We start from the raw sequence: 19,751 nt of genomic DNA, 5'->3' as shown, positions 1-19,751 counted from the left end.
CTATTTAATCTGTACACTTCACATACAAGCTTGTCAGTTGCAGATTAAAGTAAAGTGATGCAACAAAAACTTACAGCATCTGCTATTCCCAGGTGCTAACAGATAGTTTTTTTAATTAATCACTGCATTTCACATCCTAGCATGTCATCTTGACAGTAAATTAAAGTGATGCAAGAGAAGCTTACAGCATCTCGTAGTCCAATGTGCTAACAGATAGTTTTTTTTATTAATCACTGCACTTCACATTTGAGCATGTCAGCTTGAAAGTAAATTAAAGTGATGCAAGAAAAGCTTACAGCACCTGGTATTCCTAGGTAAGGTCCCACCTCAGTAGTATCCAGGCCCAAACTTGCTTAGCTTCCAAGGTCAGATGAGATTGGGCGTGCTCAAACTGGTGTGGCCGTAAGCCTCAAACACTTACTCAAATTGCCTAATCATAGCAAATATGATCAAAGACCAATCTGACAATTTTTTTTATTAATCCCTGTACTTGACATTCTAGAATGTTATCTTGAATGTAAATTAAATGATGCAATAAAAGCTTACAACATCTGGTATACGGAGGCACTAACAGACAGTTTTTTGATGAATCACTGCACTTCACATTCAGGCATGTGAGTTGGAGAGTAAATGAAAGTGATGCAAAAAAAACTTACAGCATCTGCTATTCCCAGGTGCTAACAGATAGTTTTTTATATTAATCACTGCACTTCACATTTGAGCATGTCAGCTTGAAAGTAAATTAAAGTGATGCAAGAAAAGCTTACAGCACCTGGTATTCCTAGGTAGGGTCCCACCTCAGTACTATCCAGGCTCAAACTTGCTTAGCTTCCAAGATCAGATGAGATTGGGCGTTCTCAAGCTGGTGTGGCCGTAAGCCTTAAACGCTTACTCAAATTGCCTAATCATAGCAAATATGATCAAAGACCAATCTGACAATTTTTTTTATTAATCCCTGCACTTGACGTTCTAGAATGTTATCTTGAATGTAAATTAAATGATGCAATAAAAGCTTACAACATCTTGTATACGGAGGCACTAACAGACAGTTTTTTGATGAATCACTGCACTTCACATTCAGGCATGTGAGTTGGAGAGTAAATGAAAGTGATGCAAAAAAAACTTACAAAATCTGCTATTCCCAGGTGCTAACAGATAGTTTGAGTTAATTATTCACTGCACTTCAAATTTGAACATGATAGCTTGAAAATAAATTAAAGGGATGCAAACAATCTTACAGCACCTGCTATTCCCTGGTACTAAAATATTTCTATTTAATCTGTACACTTCACATACAAGCTTGTCAGTTGCAGATTAAAGTAAAGTGATGCAACAAAAACTTACAGCATCTGCTATTCCCAGGTGCTAACAGATAGTTTTTTTAATTAATCACTGCACTTCACATCCTAGCATGTCATCTTGAAAGTAAATTAAAGTGATGCAAGAGAAGCTTACAGCATCTCGTAGTCCAAGGTGCTAACAGATAGATTTTTGAGGAATCACTGCACTTCACATTCAGGCATGTGAGTTGGAGAGTAAATGAAAGTGATGCAAAAAAAACTTACAGCATCTGCTATTCCCAGGTGCTAACAGATAGTTTTTTTTATTAATCACTGCACTTCACATTTGAGCATGTCAGCTTGAAAGTAAATTAAAGTGATGCAAGGAAAGCTTACAGCACCTGGTATTCCTAGGTAGGGTCCCACCTCAGTACTATTCAGGCCCAAACTTGCTTAGCTTCCAAGGTCAGATGAGATTGGGCGTTCTCAAGCTGGTGTGGCCGTAAGCCTTAAACACTTACTCAAATTGCCTAATCATAGCAAATATGATCAAAGACCAATCTGACAATTTTTTTTATTAATCCCTGCACTTGACATTCTAGAATGTTATCTTGAATGTAATTAAATGATGCAATAAAAGCTTACAATACGGAGCTGGTATACTGAGGCACTAATTATTCACTGCACTTCAAATTTGAACATGATAGCTTGAACATAAATTAAAGGGATGCAAACAATCTTACAGCACCTGCTATTCCCTGGTACTAAAATATTTCTATTTAATCTGTACACTTCACATACAAGCTTGTCAGTTGCAGATTAAAGTAAAGTGATGCAACAAAAACTTACAGCATTTGCTATTCCCAGGTGCTAACAGATAGTTTTTATAATTAATCACTGCACTTCACATCCTAGCATGTCATCTTGAAAGTAAATTAAAGTGATGCAAGAGAAGCTTACAGCATCTCGTAGTCCAAGGTACTAACAGATAGATTTTTGAGGAATCACTGCACTTCACATTCAGGCATGTGAGTTGGAGAGTAAATGAAAGTGATGCAAAAAAAACTTACAGCATCTGCTATTCCCAGGTGCTAACAGATAGTTTTTTTTATTAATCACTGCACTTCACATTTGAGCATGTCAGCTTGAAAGTAAATTAAAGTGATGCAAGAAAAGCTTACAGCACCTGGTATTCCTAGGTAGGGTCCCACCTCAGTACTATTCAGGCCCAAACTTGCTTAGCTTCCAAGGTCAGATGAGATTGGGCGTTCTCAAGCTGGTGTGGCCATAAGCCTTAAACACTTACTCAAATTGCCTAATCATAGCAAATATGATCAAAGACCAATCTGACAATTTTTTTTATTAATCCCTGCAATTGACATTCTAGAATGTTATCTTGAATGTAATTAAATGATGCAATAAAAGCTTACAATACGGAGCTGGTATACGGAGGCACTAATTATTCACTGCACTTCAAATTTGAACCTGATAGCTTGAACATAAATTAAAGGGATCCAAACAATCTTACAGCACCTGCTATTCCCTGGTACTAAAATATTTCTATTTAATCTGTACACTTCACATACAAGCTTGTCAGTTGCAGATTAAAGTAAAGTGATGCAACAAAAACTTACAGCATCTGCTATTCCCAGGTGCTAACAGATAGTTTTTTTAATTAATCACTGCATTTCACATCCTAGCATGTCATCTTGACAGTAAATTAAAGTGATGCAAGAGAAGCTTACAGCATCTCGTAGTCCAATGTGCTAACATATAGTTTTTTGATGAATCACTACACTTCACATTCAGGCATGTGAGTTGGAGAGTAAATGAAAGTGATGCAAAAAAAACTTACAGCATCTGCTATTCCCAGGTGCTAACAGATAGTTTTTTTTATTAATCACTGCACTTCACATTTGAGCATGTCAGCTTGAAAGTAAATTAAAGTGATGCAAGGAAAGCTTACAGCACCTGGTATTCCTAGGTAGGGTCCCACCTCAGTACTATTCAGGCCCAAACTTGCTTAGCTTCCAAGGTCAGATGAGATTGGGCGTTCTCAAGCTGGTGTGGCCGTAAGCCTTAAACACTTACTCAAATTCCCTAATCATAGCAAATATGATCAAAGACCAATCTGACAATTTTTTTTATTAATCCCTGCACTTGACATTCTAGAATGTTATCTTGAATGTAATTAAATGATGCAATAAAAGCTTACAATACGGAGCTGGTATACGGAGGCACTAATTATTCACTGCACTTCAAATTTGAACATGATAGCTTGAACATAAATTAAAGGGATGCAAACAATCTTACAGCACCTGCTATTCCCTGGTACTAAAATATTTCTATTTAATCTGTACACTTCACATACAAGCTTGTCAGTTGCAGATTAAAGTAAAGTGATGCAACAAAAACTTACAGCATCTGCTATTCCCAGGTGCTAACAGATAGTTTTTTTAATTAATCACTGCACTTCACATCCTAGCATGTCATCTTGAAAGTAAATTAAAGTGATGCAAGAGAAGCTTACAGCATCTCGTAGTCCAAGGTGCTAACAGATAGATTTTTGAGGAATCACTGCACTTCACATTCAGGCATGTGAGTTGGAGAGTAAATGAAAGTGATGCAAAAAAAACTTACAGCATCTGCTATTCCCAGGTGCTAACAGATAGTTTTTTTTATTAATCACTGCACTTCACATTTGAGCATGTCAGCTTGAAAGTAAATTAAAGTGATGCAAGAAAAGCTTACAGCACCTGGTATTCCTAGGTAGGGTCCCACCTCAGTACTATTCAGGCCCAAACTTGCTTAGCTTCCAAGGTCAGATGAGATTGGGCGTTCTCAAGCTGGTGTGGCCGTAAGCCTTAAACACTTACTCAAATTGCCTAATCATAGCAAATATGATCAAAGACCAATCTGACAATTTTTTTTATTAATCCCTGCACTTGACATTCTAGAATGTTATCTTGAATGTAATTAAATGATGCAATAAAAGCTTACAATACGGAGCTGGTATACGGAGGCACTAATTATTCACTGCACTTCAAATTTGAACATGATAGCTTGAACATAAATTAAAGGGATGCAAACAATCTTACAGCACCTGCTATTCCCTGGTACTAAAATATTTCTATTTAATCTGTACACTTCACATACAAGCTTGTCAGTTGCAGATTAAAGTAAAGTGATGCAACAAAAACTTACAGCATCTGCTATTCCCAGGTGCTAACAGATAGTTTTTTTAATTAATCACTGCACTTCACATCCTAGCATGTCATCTTGAAAGTAAATTAAAGTGATGCAAGAGAAGCTTACAGCATCTCGTAGTCCAAGGTGCTAACAGATAGATTTTTGAGGAATCACTGCACTTCACATTCAGGCATGTGAGTTGGAGAGTAAATGAAAGTGATGCAAAAAAAACTTACAGCATCTGCTATTCCCAGGTGCTAACAGATAGTTTTTTTTATTAATCACTGCACTTCACATTTGAGCATGTCAGCTTGAAAGTAAATTAAAGTGATGCAAGAAAAGCTTACAGCACCTGGTATTCCTAGGTAGGGTCCCACCTCAGTACTATTCAGGCCCAAACTTGCTTAGCTTCCAAGGTCAGATGAGATTGGGCGTTCTCAAGCTGGTGTGGCCGTAAGCCTTAAACACTTACTCAAATTGCCTAATCATAGCAAATATGATCAAAGACCAATCTGACAATTTTTTTTATTAATCCCTGCACTTGACATTCTAGAATGTTATCTTGAATGTAATTAAATGATGCAATAAAAGCTTACAATACGGAGCTGGTATACTGAGGCACTAATTATTCACTGCACTTCAAATTTGAACATGATAGCTTGAACATAAATTAAAGGGATGCAAACAATCTTACAGCACCTGCTATTCCCTGGTACTAAAATATTTCTATTTAATCTGTACACTTCACATACAAGCTTGTCAGTTGCAGATTAAAGTAAAGTGATGCAACAAAAACTTACAGCATTTGCTATTCCCAGGTGCTAACAGATAGTTTTTATAATTAATCACTGCACTTCACATCCTAGCATGTCATCTTGAAAGTAAATTAAAGTGATGCAAGAGAAGCTTACAGCATCTCGTAGTCCAAGGTACTAACAGATAGATTTTTGAGGAATCACTGCACTTCACATTCAGGCATGTGAGTTGGAGAGTAAATGAAAGTGATGCAAAAAAAACTTACAGCATCTGCTATTCCCAGGTGCTAACAGATAGTTTGAGTTAATTATTCACTGCACTTCAAATTTGAACATGATAGCTTGAACATAAATTAAAGGGATGCAATACAATCTTACAGCACCTGCTATTCCCTGGTACTAAAATATTTCTATTTAATCTGTACACTTCACATACAAGCTTGTCAGTTGCAGATTAAAGTAAAGTGATGCAACAAAAACTTACAGCATTTGCTATTCCCAGGTGCTAACAGATAGTTTTTTTAATTAATCACTGCACTTCACATCCTAGCATGTCATCTTGAAAGTAAATTAAAGTGATGCAAGAGAAGCTTACAGCATCTCGTAGTCCAAGGTGCTAACAGATAGATTTTTGAGGAATCACTGCACTTCACATTCAGGCATGTGAGTTGGAGAGTAAATGAAAGTGATGCAAAAAAAACTTACAGCATCTGCTATTCCCAGGTGCTAACAGATAGTTTTTTTTATTAATCACTGCACTTCACATTTGAGCATGTCAGCTTGAAAGTAAATTAAAGTGATGCAAGAAAAGCTTACAGCACCTGGTATTCCTAGGTAGGGTCCCACCTCAGTACTATTCAGGCCCAAACTTGCTTAGCTTCCAAGGTCAGATGAGATTGGGCGTTCTCAAGCTGGTGTGGCCATAAGCCTTAAACACTTACTCAAATTGCCTAATCATAGCAAATATGATCAAAGACCAATCTGACAATTTTTTTTATTAATCCCTGCAATTGACATTCTAGAATGTTATCTTGAATGTAATTAAATGATGCAATAAAAGCTTACAATACGGAGCTGGTATACGGAGGCACTAATTATTCACTGCACTTCAAATTTGAACATGATAGCTTGAACATAAATTAAAGGGATCCAAACAATCTTACAGCACCTGCTATTCCCTGGTACTAAAATATTTCTATTTAATCTGTACACTTCACATACAAGCTTGTCAGTTGCAGATTAAAGTAAAGTGATGCAACAAAAACTTACAGCATCTGCTATTCCCAGGTGCTAACAGATAGTTTTTTTAATTAATCACTGCATTTCACATCCTAGCATGTCATCTTGACAGTAAATTAAAGTGATGCAAGAGAAGCTTACAGCATCTCGTAGTCCAATGTGCTAACATATAGTTTTTTGATGAATCACTACACTTCACATTCAGGCATGTGAGTTGGAGAGTAAATGAAAGTGATGCAAAAAAAACTTACAGCATCTGCTATTCCCAGGTGCTAACAGATAGTTTGAGTTAATTATTCACTGCACTTCAAATTTGAACATGATAGCTTGAACATAAATTAAAGGGATGCAATACAATCTTACAGCACCTGCTATTCCCTGGTACTAAAATATTTCTATTTAATCTGTACACTTCACATACAAGCTTGTCAGTTGCAGATTAAAGTAAAGTGATGCAACAAAAACTTACAGCATTTGCTATTCCCAGGTGCTAACAGATAGTTTTTTTAATTAATCACTGCACTTCACATCCTAGCATGTCATCTTGAAAGTAAATTAAAGTGATGCAAGAGAAGCTTACAGCATCTCGTAGTCCAAGGTGCTAACAGATAGATTTTTGAGGAATCACTGCACTTCACATTCAGGCATGTGAGTTGGAGAGTAAATGAAAGTCATGCAAAAAAAACTTACAGCATCTGCTATTCCCAGGTGCTAACAGATAGTTTTTTTTATTAATCACTGCACTTCACATTTGAGCATGTCAGCTTGAAAGTAAATTAAAGTGATGCAAGAAAAGCTTACAGCACCTGGTATTCCTAGGTAGGGTCCCACCTCAGTACTATTCAGGCCCAAACTTGCTTAGCTTCCAAGGTCAGATGAGATTGGGCGTTCTCAAGCTGGTGTGGCCGTAAGACTTAAACACTTACTCAAATTGCCTAATCATAGCAAATATGATCAAAGACCAATCTGACAATTTTTTTTATTAATCCCTGCAATTGACATTCTAGAATGTTATCTTGAATGTAATTAAATGATGCAATAAAAGCTTACAATACGGAGCTGGTATACGGAGGCACTAATTATTCACTGCACTTCAAATTTGAACATGATAGCTTGAACATAAATTAAAGGGATGCAAACAATCTTACAGCACCTGCTATTCCCTGGTACTAAAATATTTCTATTTAATCTGTACACTTCACATACAAGCTTGTCAGTTGCAGATTAAAGTAAAGTGATGCAACAAAAACTTACAGCATCTGCTATTCCCAGGTGCTAACAGATAGTTTTTTTAATTAATCACTGCATTTCACATCCTAGCATGTCATCTTGACAGTAAATTAAAGTGATGCAAGAGAAGCTTACAGCATCTCGTAGTCCAATGTGCTAACAGATAGTTTTTTTTATTAATCACTGCACTTCACATTTGAGCATGTCAGCTTGAAAGTAAATTAAAGTGATGCAAGAAAAGCTTACAGCACCTGGTATTCCTAGGTAAGGTCCCACCTCAGTAGTATCCAGGCCCAAACTTGCTTAGCTTCCAAGGTCAGATGAGATTGGGCGTGCTCAAACTGGTGTGGCCGTAAGCCTCAAACACTTACTCAAATTGCCTAATCATAGCAAATATGATCAAAGACCAATCTGACAATTTTTTTTATTAATCCCTGTACTTGACATTCTAGAATGTTATCTTGAATGTAAATTAAATGATGCAATAAAAGCTTACAACATCTGGTATACGGAGGCACTAACAGACAGTTTTTTGATGAATCACTGCACTTCACATTCAGGCATGTGAGTTGGAGAGTAAATGAAAGTGATGCAAAAAAAACTTACAGCATCTGCTATTCCCAGGTGCTAACAGATAGTTTTTTATATTAATCACTGCACTTCACATTTGAGCATGTCAGCTTGAAAGTAAATTAAAGTGATGCAAGAAAAGCTTACAGCACCTGGTATTCCTAGGTAGGGTCCCACCTCAGTACTATCCAGGCTCAAACTTGCTTAGCTTCCAAGATCAGATGAGATTGGGCGTTCTCAAGCTGGTGTGGCCGTAAGCCTTAAACGCTTACTCAAATTGCCTAATCATAGCAAATATGATCAAAGACCAATCTGACAATTTTTTTTATTAATCCCTGCACTTGACGTTCTAGAATGTTATCTTGAATGTAAATTAAATGATGCAATAAAAGCTTACAACATCTTGTATACGGAGGCACTAACAGACAGTTTTTTGATGAATCACTGCACTTCACATTCAGGCATGTGAGTTGGAGAGTAAATGAAAGTGATGCAAAAAAAACTTACAAAATCTGCTATTCCCAGGTGCTAACAGATAGTTTGAGTTAATTATTCACTGCACTTCAAATTTGAACATGATAGCTTGAAAATAAATTAAAGGGATGCAAACAATCTTACAGCACCTGCTATTCCCTGGTACTAAAATATTTCTATTTAATCTGTACACTTCACATACAAGCTTGTCAGTTGCAGATTAAAGTAAAGTGATGCAACAAAAACTTACAGCATCTGCTATTCCCAGGTGCTAACAGATAGTTTTTTTAATTAATCACTGCACTTCACATCCTAGCATGTCATCTTGAAAGTAAATTAAAGTGATGCAAGAGAAGCTTACAGCATCTCGTAGTCCAAGGTGCTAACAGATAGATTTTTGAGGAATCACTGCACTTCACATTCAGGCATGTGAGTTGGAGAGTAAATGAAAGTGATGCAAAAAAAACTTACAGCATCTGCTATTCCCAGGTGCTAACAGATAGTTTGAGTTAATTATTCACTGCACTTCAAATTTGAACATGATAGCTTGAACATAAATTAAAGGGATGGAATACAGTCTTACAGCACCTGCTATTCCCTGGTACTAAAAGATTTCTATTTAATCTGTACACTTCACATACAAGCTTGTCAGTTGCAGATTAGAGTAAAGTGATGCAACAAAAACTTACAGCATCTGCTATTCCCAGGTGCTAACAGATAGTTTTTTTAATTAATCACTGCATTTCACATCCTAGCATGTCATCTTGACAGTAAATTAAAGTGATTCAAGAGAAGCTTACAGCATCTCGTAGTCCAAGGTGCTAACAGATAGTTTTTGATGAATAACTGCACTTCACATTCAGGCATGTGAGTTGGAGAGTAAATGAAAGTGATGCAAAAAAAACTTACAGCATCTGCTATTCCCAGGTGCTAACAGATAGTTTTTTTTATTAATCACTGCACTTCACATTTGAGCATGTCAGCTTGAAAGTAAATTAAAGTGATGCAAGAAAAGCTTACAGCACCTGGTATTCCTAGGTAGGGTCCCACCTCAGTACTATCCAGGCCCAAACTTGTTTAGCTTCCAAGGTCAGATGAGATTGGGCGTTCTCAAGCTGGTGTGGCAGTAAGCTTTAAACACTTACTCAAATTGCCTAATAATAGCAAATATGATCAAAGACCAATCTGACAATTTTTTTTATTAATCCCTGCACTTGACATTCTAGAATGTTATCTTGAATGTAAATTAAATGATGCAATAAAAGCTTACAACATCTGGTATACGGAGGCACTAACAGACAGTTTTTTGATGAATCACTGCACTTCACATTCAGGCATGTGAGTTGGAGAGTAAATGAAAGTGATGCAAAAAAAACTTACAGCATCTGCTATTCCCAGGTGCTAACAGATAGTTTGAGTTAATTATTCACTGCACTTCAAATTTGAACATGATAGCTTGAACATAAATTAAAGGGATGCAATACAATCTTACAGCACCTGCTATTCCCTGGTACTAAAATATTTCTATTTAATCTGTACACTTCACATACAAGCTTGTCAGTTGCAGATTAAAGTAAAGTGATGCAACAAAAACTTACAGCATCTGCTATTCCCAGGTGCTAACAGATAGTTTTTTTAATTAATCACTGCATTTCACATCCTAGCATGTCATCTTGACAGTAAATTAAAGTGATTCAAGAGAAGCTTACAGCATCTCGTAGTCCAAGGTGCTAACAGATAGTTTTTGATGAATAACTGCACTTCACATTCAGGCATGTGAGTTGGAGAGTAAATGAAAGTGATGCAAAAAAAACTTACAGCATCTGCTATTCCCAGGTGCTAACAGATAGTTTTTTTTATTAATCACTGCACTTCACATTTGAGCATGTCAGCTTGAAAGTAAATTAAAGTGATGCAAGAAAAGCTTACAGCACCTGGTATTCCTAGGTAGGGTCCCACCTCAGTACTATCCAGGCCCAAACTTGTTTAGCTTCCAAGGTCAGATGAGATTGGGCGTTCTCAAGCTGGTGTGGCAGTAAGCCTTAAACACTTACTCAAATTGCCTAATAATAGCAAATATGATCAAAGACCAATCTGACAATTTTTTTTATTAATCCCTGCACTTGACATTCTAGAATGTTATCTTGAATGTAAATTAAATGATGCAATAAAAGCTTACAACATCTGGTATACGGAGGCACTAACAGACAGTTTTTTGATGAATCACTGCACTTCACATTCAGGCATGTGAGTTGGAGAGTAAATGAAAGTGATGCAAAAAAAACTTACAGCATCTGCTATTCCCAGGTGCTAACAGATAGTTTGAGTTAATTATTCACTGCACTTCAAATTTGAACATGATAGCTTGAACATAAATTAAAGGGATGCAAGAGAAGCTTAACAGCATCTCGTAGTCCAAGGTGCTAACTGATAGATTTTTGATGAATAACTGCACTTCACATTCAGGCATGTGAGTTGGAGAGTAAATGAAAGTGATGCAAAAAAAACTTACAGCATCGGCTATTCCCAGGTGCTAACAGATAGTTTTTTTTTATTAATCACTGCACTTCACATTTGAGCATGTCAGCTTGAAAGTAAATTAAAGTGATGCAAGGAAAGCTTACAGCACCTGGTATTCCTAGGTAGGGTCCCACCTCAGTAATATTCAGGCCCAAACTTGCTTAGCTTCCAAGGTCAGATGAGATTGGGCGTTCTCAAGCTGGTGTGGCCGTAAGCCTTAAACACTTACTCAAATTCCCTAATCATAGCAAATATGATCAAAGACCAATCTGACAATTTTTTTTATTAATCCCTGCACTTGACATTCTAGAATGTTATCTTGAATGTAATTAAATGATGCAATAAAAGCTTACAATACGGAGCTGGTATACGGAGGCACTAATTATTCACTGCACTTCAAATTTGAACATGATAGCTTGAACATAAATTAAAGGGATGCAAACAATCTTACAGCACCTGCTATTCCCTGGTACTAAAATATTTCTATTTAATCTGTACACTTCACATACAAGCTTGTCAGTTGCAGATTAAAGTAAAGTGATGCAACAAAAACTTACAGCATCTGCTATTCCCAGGTGCTAACAGATAGTTTTTTTAATTAATCACTGCACTTCACATCCTAGCATGTCATCTTGAAAGTAAATTAAAGTGATGCAAGAGAAGCTTACAGCATCTCGTAGTCCAAGGTGCTAACAGATAGATTTTTGAGGAATCACTGCACTTCACATTCAGGCATGTGAGTTGGAGAGTAAATGAAAGTGATGCAAAAAAAACTTACAGCATCTGCTATTCCCAGTTGCTAACAGATAGTTTTTTTTATTAATCACTGCACTTCACATTTGAGCATGTCAGCTTGAAAGTAAATTAAAGTGATGCAAGAAAAGCTTACAGCACCTGGTATTCCTAGGTAGGGTCCCACCTCAGTACTATTCAGGTCAAGCTGGTGTGGCCGTAAGCCTTAAACACTTACTCTAATTGCCTAATCATAGCAAATATGATCAAAGACCAATCTGACAATTTTTTTTATTAATCCCTGCACTTGACATTCTAGAATGTTATCTTGAATGTAATTAAATGATGCAATAAAAGCTTACAATACGGAGCTGGTATACTGAGGCACTAATTATTCACTGCACTTCAAATTTGAACATGATAGCTTGAACATAAATTAAAGGGATGCAAACAATCTTACAGCACCTGCTATTCCCTGGTACTAAAATATTTCTATTTAATCTGTACACTTCACATACAAGCTTGTCAGTTGCAGATTAAAGTAAAGTGATGCAACAAAAACTTACAGCATTTGCTATTCCCAGGTGCTAACAGATAGTTTTTATAATTAATCACTGCACTTCACATCCTAGCATGTCATCTTGAAAGTAAATTAAAGTGATGCAAGAGAAGCTTACAGCATCTCGTAGTCCAAGGTACTAACAGATAGATTTTTGAGGAATCACTGCACTTCACATTCAGGCATGTGAGTTGGAGAGTAAATGAAAGTGATGCAAAAAAAACTTACAGCATCTGCTATTCCCAGGTGCTAACAGATAGTTTGAGTTAATTATTCACTGCACTTCAAATTTGAACATGATAGCTTGAACATAAATTAAAGGGATGCAATACAATCTTACAGCACCTGCTATTCCCAGGTGCTAACAGATAGTTTTTTTTATTAATCACTGCACTTCACATTTGAGCATGTCAGCTTGAAAGTAAATTAAAGTGATGCAAGAGAAGCTTACAGCATCTCGTAGTCCAAGGTGCTAACAGATAGATTTTTGAGGAATCACTGCACTTCACATTCAGGCATGTGAGTTGGAGAGTAAATGAAAGTGATGCAAAAAAAACTTACAGCATCTGCTATTCCCAGGTGCTAACAGATAGTTTGAGTTAATTATTCACTGCACTTCAAATTTGAACATGATAGCTTGAACATAAATTAAAGGGATGCAATACAATCTTACAGCACCTGCTATTCCCTGGTACTAAAATATTTCTATTTAATCTGTACACTTCACATACAAGCTTGTCAGTTGCAGATTAAAGTAAAGTGATGCAACAAAAACTTACAGCATTTGCTATTCCCAGGTGCTAACAGATAGTTTTTTTAATTAATCACTGCACTTCACATCCTAGCATGTCATCTTGAAAGTAAATTAAAGTGATGCAAGAGAAGCTTACAGCATCTCGTAGTCCAAGGTGCTAACAGATAGATTTTTGAGGAATCACTGCACTTCACATTCAGGCATGTGAGTTGGAGAGTAAATGAAAGTGATGCAAAAAAAACTTACAGCATCTGCTATTCCCAGGTGCTAACAGATAGTTTGAGTTAATTATTCATTGCACTTCAAATTTGAACATGATAGCTTGAACATAAATTAAAGGGATGCAATACAATCTTACAGCACCTGGTATTCCTAGGTAGGGTCCCACCTCAGTACTATTCAGGCCCAAACTTGCTTAGCTTCCAAGGTCAGATGAGATTGGGCGTTCTTAAGCTGGTGTGGCCGTAAGCCTTAAACACTTACTCAAATTGCCTAATCATAGCAAATATGATCAAAGACCAATCTGACAATTTTTTTTATTAATCCCTGCACTTGACATTCTAGAATGTTATCTTGAATGTAATTAAATGATGCAATAAAAGCTTACAATACGGAGCTGGTATACGGAGGCACTAATTATTCACTGCACTTCAAATTTGAACATGATAGCTTGAACATAAATTAAAGGGATGCAAACAATCTTACAGCACCTGCTATTCCCTGGTACTAAAATATTTCTATTTAATCTGTACACTTCACATACAAGCTTGTCAGTTGCAGATTAAAGTAAAGTGATGCAACAAAAACTTACAGCATCTGCTATTCCCAGGTGCTAACAGATAGTTTTTTTAATTAATCACTGCATTTCACATCCTAGCATGTCATCTTGACAGTAAATTAAAGTGATGCAAGAGAAGCTTACAGCATCTCGTAGTCCAATGTGCTAACATATAGTTTTTTGATGAATCACTGCACTTCACATTCAGGCATGTGAGTTGGAGAGTAAATGAAAGTGATGCAAAAAAAACTTACAGCATCTGCTATTCCCAGGTGCTAACAGATAGTTTGAGTTAATTATTCATTGCACTTCAAATTTGAACATGATAGCTTGAACATAAATTAAAGGGATGCAATACAATCTTACAGCACCTGCTATTCCCTGGTACTAAAATATTTCTATTTAATCTGTACACTTCACATACAAGCTTGTCAGTTGCAGATTAAAGTAAAGTGATGCAACAAAAACTTACAGCATCTGCTATTCCCAGGTGCTAACAGATAGTTTTTTTAATTAATCACTGCATTTCACATCCTAGCATGTCATCTTGACAGTAAATTAAAGTGATGCAAGAGAAGCTTACAGCATCTCGTAGTCCAATGTGCTAACATATAGTTTTTTGATGAATCACTGCACTTCACATTCAGGCATGTGAGTTGGAGAGTAAATGAAAGTGATGCAAAAAAAACTTACAGCATCTGCTATTCCCAGGTGCTAACAGATAGTTTGAGTTAATTATTCACTGCACTTCAAATTTGAACATGATAGCTTGAACATAAATTAAAGGGATGCAATACAATCTTACAGCACCTGCTATTCCCTGGTACTAAAATATTTCTATTTAATCTGTACACTTCACATCACATACAAGCTTGTCAGTTGCAGATTAAAGTAAAGTGATGCAACAAAAACTTACAGCATTTGCTATTCCCAGGTGCTAACAGATAGTTTTTTTAATTAATCACTGCACTTCACATCCTAGCATGTCATCTTGAAAGTAAATTAAAGTGATGCAAGAGAAGCTTACAGCATCTCGTAGTCCAAGGTGCTAACAGATAGATTTTTGAGGAATCACTGCACTTCACATTCAGGCATGTGAGTTGGAGAGTAAATGAAAGTGATGCAAAAAAAACTTACAGCATCTGCTATTCCCAGGTGCTAACAGATAGTTTTTTTTATTAATCACTGCACTTCACATTTGAGCATGTCAGCTTGAAAGTAAATTAAAGTGATGCAAGAAAAGCTTACAGCACCTGGTATTCCTAGGTAGGGTCCCACCTCAGTACTATTCAGGCCCAAACTTGCTTAGCTTCCAAGGTCAGATGAGATTGGGCGTTCTCAAGCTGGTGTGGCCGTAAGCCTTAAACACTTACTCAAATTGCCTAATCATAGCAAATATGATCAAAGACCAATCTGACAATTTTTTTTATTAATCCCTGCACTTGACATTCTAGAATGTTATCTTGAATGTAATTAAATGATGCAATAAAAGCTTACAATACGGAGCTGGTATACTGAGGCACTAATTATTCACTGCACTTCAAATTTGAACATGATAGATTGAACATAAATTAAAGGGATGCAAACAATCTTACAGCACCTGCTATTCCCTGGTACTAAAATATTTCTATTTAATCTGTACACTTCACATACAAGCTTGTCAGTTGCAGATTAAAGTAAAGTGATGCAACAAAAACTTACAGCATCTGCTATTCCCAGGTGCTAACAGATAGTTTTTTTAATTAATCACTGCATTTCACATCCTAGCATGTCATCTTGACAGTAAATTAAAGTGATGCAAGAGAAGCTTACAGCATCTCGTAGTCCAATGTGCTAACATATAGTTTTTTGATGAATCACTGCACTTCACATTCAGGCATGTGAGTTGGAGAGTAAATGAAAGTGATGCAAAAAAAACTTACAGCATCTGCTATTCCCAGGTGCTAACAGATAGTTTGAGTTAATTATTCACTGCACTTCAAATTTGAACATGATAGCTTGAACATAAATTAAAGGGATGCAATACAATCTTACAGCACCTGCTATTCCCTGGTACTAAAATATTTCTATTTAATCTGTACACTTCACATACAAGCTTGTCAGTTGCAGATTAAAGTAAAGTGATGCAACAAAAACTTACAGCATTTGCTATTCCCAGGTGCTAACAGATAGTTTTTTTAATTAATCACTGCACTTCACATCCTAGCATGTCATCTTGAAAGTAAATTAAAGTGATGCAAGAGAAGCTTACAGCATCTCGTAGTCCAAGGTGCTAATAGATAGATTTTTGAGGAATCACTGCACTTCACATTCAGGCATGTGAGTTGGAGAGTAAATGAAAGTGATGCAAAAAAAACTTACAGCATCTGCTATTCCCAGGTGCTAACAGATAGTTTGAGTTAATTATTGACTGCACTTCAAATTTGAACATGATAGCTTGAACATAAATTAAAGGGATGCAATACAATCTTACAGCACCTGCTATTCCCTGGTACTAAAATATTTCTATTTAATCTGTACACTTCACATACAAGCTTGTCAGTTGCCGATTAAAGTAAAGTGATGCAACAAAAACTTACAGCATTTGCTATTCCCAGGTGCTAACAGATAGTTTTTTTAATTAATCACTGCACTTCACATCCTAGCATGTCATCTTGAAAGTAAATTAAAGTGATGCAAGAGAAGCTTACAGCATCTCGTAGTCCAAGGTGCTAACAGATAGATTTTTGAGGAATCACTGCACTTCACATTCAGGCATGTGAGTTGGAGAGTAAATGAAAGTGATGCAAAAAAAACTTACAGCATCTGCTATTCCCAGGTGCTAACAGATAGTTTTTTTTATTAATCACTGCACTTCACATTTGAGCATGTCAGCTTGAAAGTAAATTAAAGTGATGCAAGAAAAGCTTACAGCACCTGGTATTCCTAGGTAGGGTCCCACCTCAGTACTATTCAGGCCCAAACTTGCTTAGCTTCCAAGGTCAGATGAGATTGGGCGTTCTCAAGCTGGTGTGGCCGTAAGCCTTAAACACTTACTCAAATTGCCTAATCATAGCAAATATGATCAAAGACCAATCTGACAATTTTTTTTATTAATCCCTGCACTTGACATTCTAGAATGTTATCTTGAATGTAATTAAATGATGCAATAAAAGCTTACAATACGGAGCTGGTATACTGAGGCACTAATTATTCACTGCACTTCAAATTTGAACATGATAGATTGAACATAAATTAAAGGGATGCAAACAATCTTACAGCACCTGCTATTCCCTGGTACTAAAATATTTCTATTTAATCTGTACACTTCACATACAAGCTTGTCAGTTGCAGATTAAAGTAAAGTGATGCAACAAAAACTTACAGCATCTGCTATTCCCAGGTGCTAACAGATAGTTTTTTTAATTAATCACTGCATTTCACATCCTAGCATGTCATCTTGACAGTAAATTAAAGTGATGCAAGAGAAGCTTACAGCATCTCGTAGTCCAATGTGCTAACATATAGTTTTTTGATGAATCACTGCACTTCACATTCAGGCATGTGAGTTGGAGAGTAAATGAAAGTGATGCAAAAAAAACTTACAGCATCTGCTATTCCCAGGTGCTAACAGATAGTTTGAGTTAATTATTCACTGCACTTCAAATTTGAACATGATAGCTTGAACATAAATTAAAGGGATGCAATACAATCTTACAGCACCTGCTATTCCCTGGTACTAAAATATTTCTATTTAATCTGTACACTTCACATACAAGCTTGTCAGTTGCAGATTAAAGTAAAGTGATGCAACAAAAACTTACAGCATTTGCTATTCCCAGGTGCTAACAGATAGTTTTTTTAATTAATCACTGCACTTCACATCCTAGCATGTCATCTTGAAAGTAAATTAAAGTGATGCAAGAGAAGCTTACAGCATCTCGTAGTCCAAGGTGCTAACAGATAGATTTTTGAGGAATCACTGCACTTCACATTCAGGCATGTGAGTTGGAGAGTAAATGAAAGTGATGCAAAAAAAACTTACAGCATCTGCTATTCCGAGGTGCTAACAGATAGTTTTTTTTATTAATCACTGCACTTCACATTTGAGCATGTCAGCTTGAAAGTAAATTAAAGTGATGCAAGAAAAGCTTACAGCACCTGGTATTCCTAGGTAGGGTCCCACCTCAGTACTATTCAGGCCCAAACTTGCTTAGCTTCCAAGGTCAGATGAGATTGGGCGTTCTCAAGCTGGTGTGGCCGTAAGCCTTAAACACTTACTCAAATTGCCTAATCATAGCAAATATGATCAAAGACCAATCTGACAATTTTTTTTATTAATCCCTGCACTTGACATTCTAGAATGTTATCTTGAATGTAATTAAATGATGCAATAAAAGCTTACAATACGGAGCTGGTATACTGAGGCACTAATTATTCACTGCACTTCAAATTTGAACATGATAGATTGAACATAAATTAAAGGGATGCAAACAATCTTACAGCACCTGCTATTCCCTGGTACTAAAATATTTCTATTTAATCTGTACACTTCACATACAAGCTTGTCAGTTGCAGATTAAAGTAAAGTGATGCAACAAAAACTTACAGCATCTGCTATTCCCAGGTGCTAACAGATAGTTTTTTTAATTAATCACTGCATTTCACATCCTAGCATGTCATCTTGACAGTAAATTAAAGTGATGCAAGAGAAGCTTACAGCATCTCGTAGTCCAATGTGCTAACATATAGTTTTTTGATGAATCACTGCACTTCACATTCAGGCATGTGAGTTGGAGAGTAAATGAAAGTGATGCAAAAAAAACTTACAGCATCTGCTATTCCCAGGTGCTAACAGATAGTTTTTTTTATTAATCACTGCACTTCACATCCTAGCATGTCATCTTGAAAGTAAATTAAAGTGATGCAAGAGAAGCTTACAGCATCTCGTAGTCCAAGGTGCTAACAGATAGATTTTTGAGGAATCACTGCACTTCACATTCAGGCATGTGAGTTGGAGAGTAAATGAAAGTGATGCAAAAAAAACTTACAGCATCTGCTATTCCCAGGTGCTAACAGATAGTTTTTTTTATTAATCACTGCACTTCACATTTGAGCATGTCAGCTTGAAAGTAAATTAAAGTGATGCAAGAAAAGCTTACAGCACCTGGTATTCCTAGGTAGGGTCCCACCTCAGTACTATTCAGGCCCAAACTTGCTTAGCTTCCAAGGTCAGATGAGATTGGGCGTTCTCAAGCTGGTGTGGCCGTAAGCCTTAAACACTTACTCAAATTGCCTAATCATAGCAAATATGATCAAAGACCAATCTGACAATTTTTTTTATTAATCCCTGCACTTGACATTCTAGAATGTTATCTTGAATGTAATTAAATGATGCAATAAAAGCTTACAATACGGAGCTGGTATACTGAGGCACTAATTATTCACTGCACTTCAAATTTGAACATGATAGATTGAACATAAATTAAAGGGATGCAAACAATCTTACAGCACCTGCTATTCCCTGGTACTAAAATATTTCTATTTAATCTGTACACTTCACATACAAGCTTGTCAGTTGCAGATTAAAGTAAAGTGATGCAACAAAAACTTACAGCATCTGCTATTCCCAGGTGCTAACAGATAGTTTTTTTAATTAATCACTGCATTTCACATCCTAGCATGTCATCTT

The 19,751-nt window shown here is 36.4% G+C and overlaps 19 pseudogenes; all 19 read right to left on the bottom strand.

Annotated features, from left to right (window-relative positions):
• Positions 1–289: 289 nt before the first annotated feature.
• Positions 290–408, bottom strand: LOC145650680 (5S ribosomal RNA; annotated as a pseudogene).
• A 352-nt stretch (positions 409–760) lies between these two features.
• LOC145648265 (5S ribosomal RNA) lies at positions 761–879 on the bottom strand (annotated as a pseudogene).
• Positions 880–1,669: 790 nt separating this feature from the next.
• On the bottom strand, positions 1,670–1,788 carry LOC145646501 (5S ribosomal RNA; annotated as a pseudogene).
• Positions 1,789–2,454: 666 nt separating this feature from the next.
• Positions 2,455–2,573, bottom strand: LOC145647498 (5S ribosomal RNA; annotated as a pseudogene).
• A 666-nt stretch (positions 2,574–3,239) lies between these two features.
• Positions 3,240–3,358, bottom strand: LOC145646500 (5S ribosomal RNA; annotated as a pseudogene).
• Positions 3,359–4,024: 666 nt separating this feature from the next.
• LOC145646498 (5S ribosomal RNA) lies at positions 4,025–4,143 on the bottom strand (annotated as a pseudogene).
• Positions 4,144–4,809: 666 nt separating this feature from the next.
• On the bottom strand, positions 4,810–4,928 carry LOC145646497 (5S ribosomal RNA; annotated as a pseudogene).
• A 1,105-nt stretch (positions 4,929–6,033) lies between these two features.
• Positions 6,034–6,152, bottom strand: LOC145647497 (5S ribosomal RNA; annotated as a pseudogene).
• A 1,105-nt stretch (positions 6,153–7,257) lies between these two features.
• Positions 7,258–7,376, bottom strand: LOC145648137 (5S ribosomal RNA; annotated as a pseudogene).
• Positions 7,377–7,932: 556 nt separating this feature from the next.
• Positions 7,933–8,051, bottom strand: LOC145650678 (5S ribosomal RNA; annotated as a pseudogene).
• A 352-nt stretch (positions 8,052–8,403) lies between these two features.
• On the bottom strand, positions 8,404–8,522 carry LOC145648264 (5S ribosomal RNA; annotated as a pseudogene).
• A 1,228-nt stretch (positions 8,523–9,750) lies between these two features.
• Positions 9,751–9,869, bottom strand: LOC145648940 (5S ribosomal RNA; annotated as a pseudogene).
• Positions 9,870–10,659: 790 nt separating this feature from the next.
• LOC145648939 (5S ribosomal RNA) lies at positions 10,660–10,778 on the bottom strand (annotated as a pseudogene).
• A 576-nt stretch (positions 10,779–11,354) lies between these two features.
• On the bottom strand, positions 11,355–11,473 carry LOC145649144 (5S ribosomal RNA; annotated as a pseudogene).
• Positions 11,474–13,653: 2,180 nt separating this feature from the next.
• Positions 13,654–13,772, bottom strand: LOC145650081 (5S ribosomal RNA; annotated as a pseudogene).
• A 1,549-nt stretch (positions 13,773–15,321) lies between these two features.
• LOC145646496 (5S ribosomal RNA) lies at positions 15,322–15,440 on the bottom strand (annotated as a pseudogene).
• A 1,544-nt stretch (positions 15,441–16,984) lies between these two features.
• On the bottom strand, positions 16,985–17,103 carry LOC145646495 (5S ribosomal RNA; annotated as a pseudogene).
• Positions 17,104–18,208: 1,105 nt separating this feature from the next.
• Positions 18,209–18,327, bottom strand: LOC145646494 (5S ribosomal RNA; annotated as a pseudogene).
• Positions 18,328–19,214: 887 nt separating this feature from the next.
• On the bottom strand, positions 19,215–19,333 carry LOC145646492 (5S ribosomal RNA; annotated as a pseudogene).
• Positions 19,334–19,751: the final 418 nt, after the last annotated feature.

This window comes from Electrophorus electricus, chromosome 13, assembly GCF_041902795.1.
Source record: "Electrophorus electricus isolate QZ-2024a chromosome 13, ASM4190279v1, whole genome shotgun sequence".
Classification (NCBI taxonomy): domain Eukaryota; kingdom Metazoa; phylum Chordata; class Actinopteri; order Gymnotiformes; family Gymnotidae; genus Electrophorus; species Electrophorus electricus.
The sequence above is the reverse complement of the archived record's forward strand: the minus strand, read 5'-3'. Positions and strand labels throughout refer to the sequence as shown.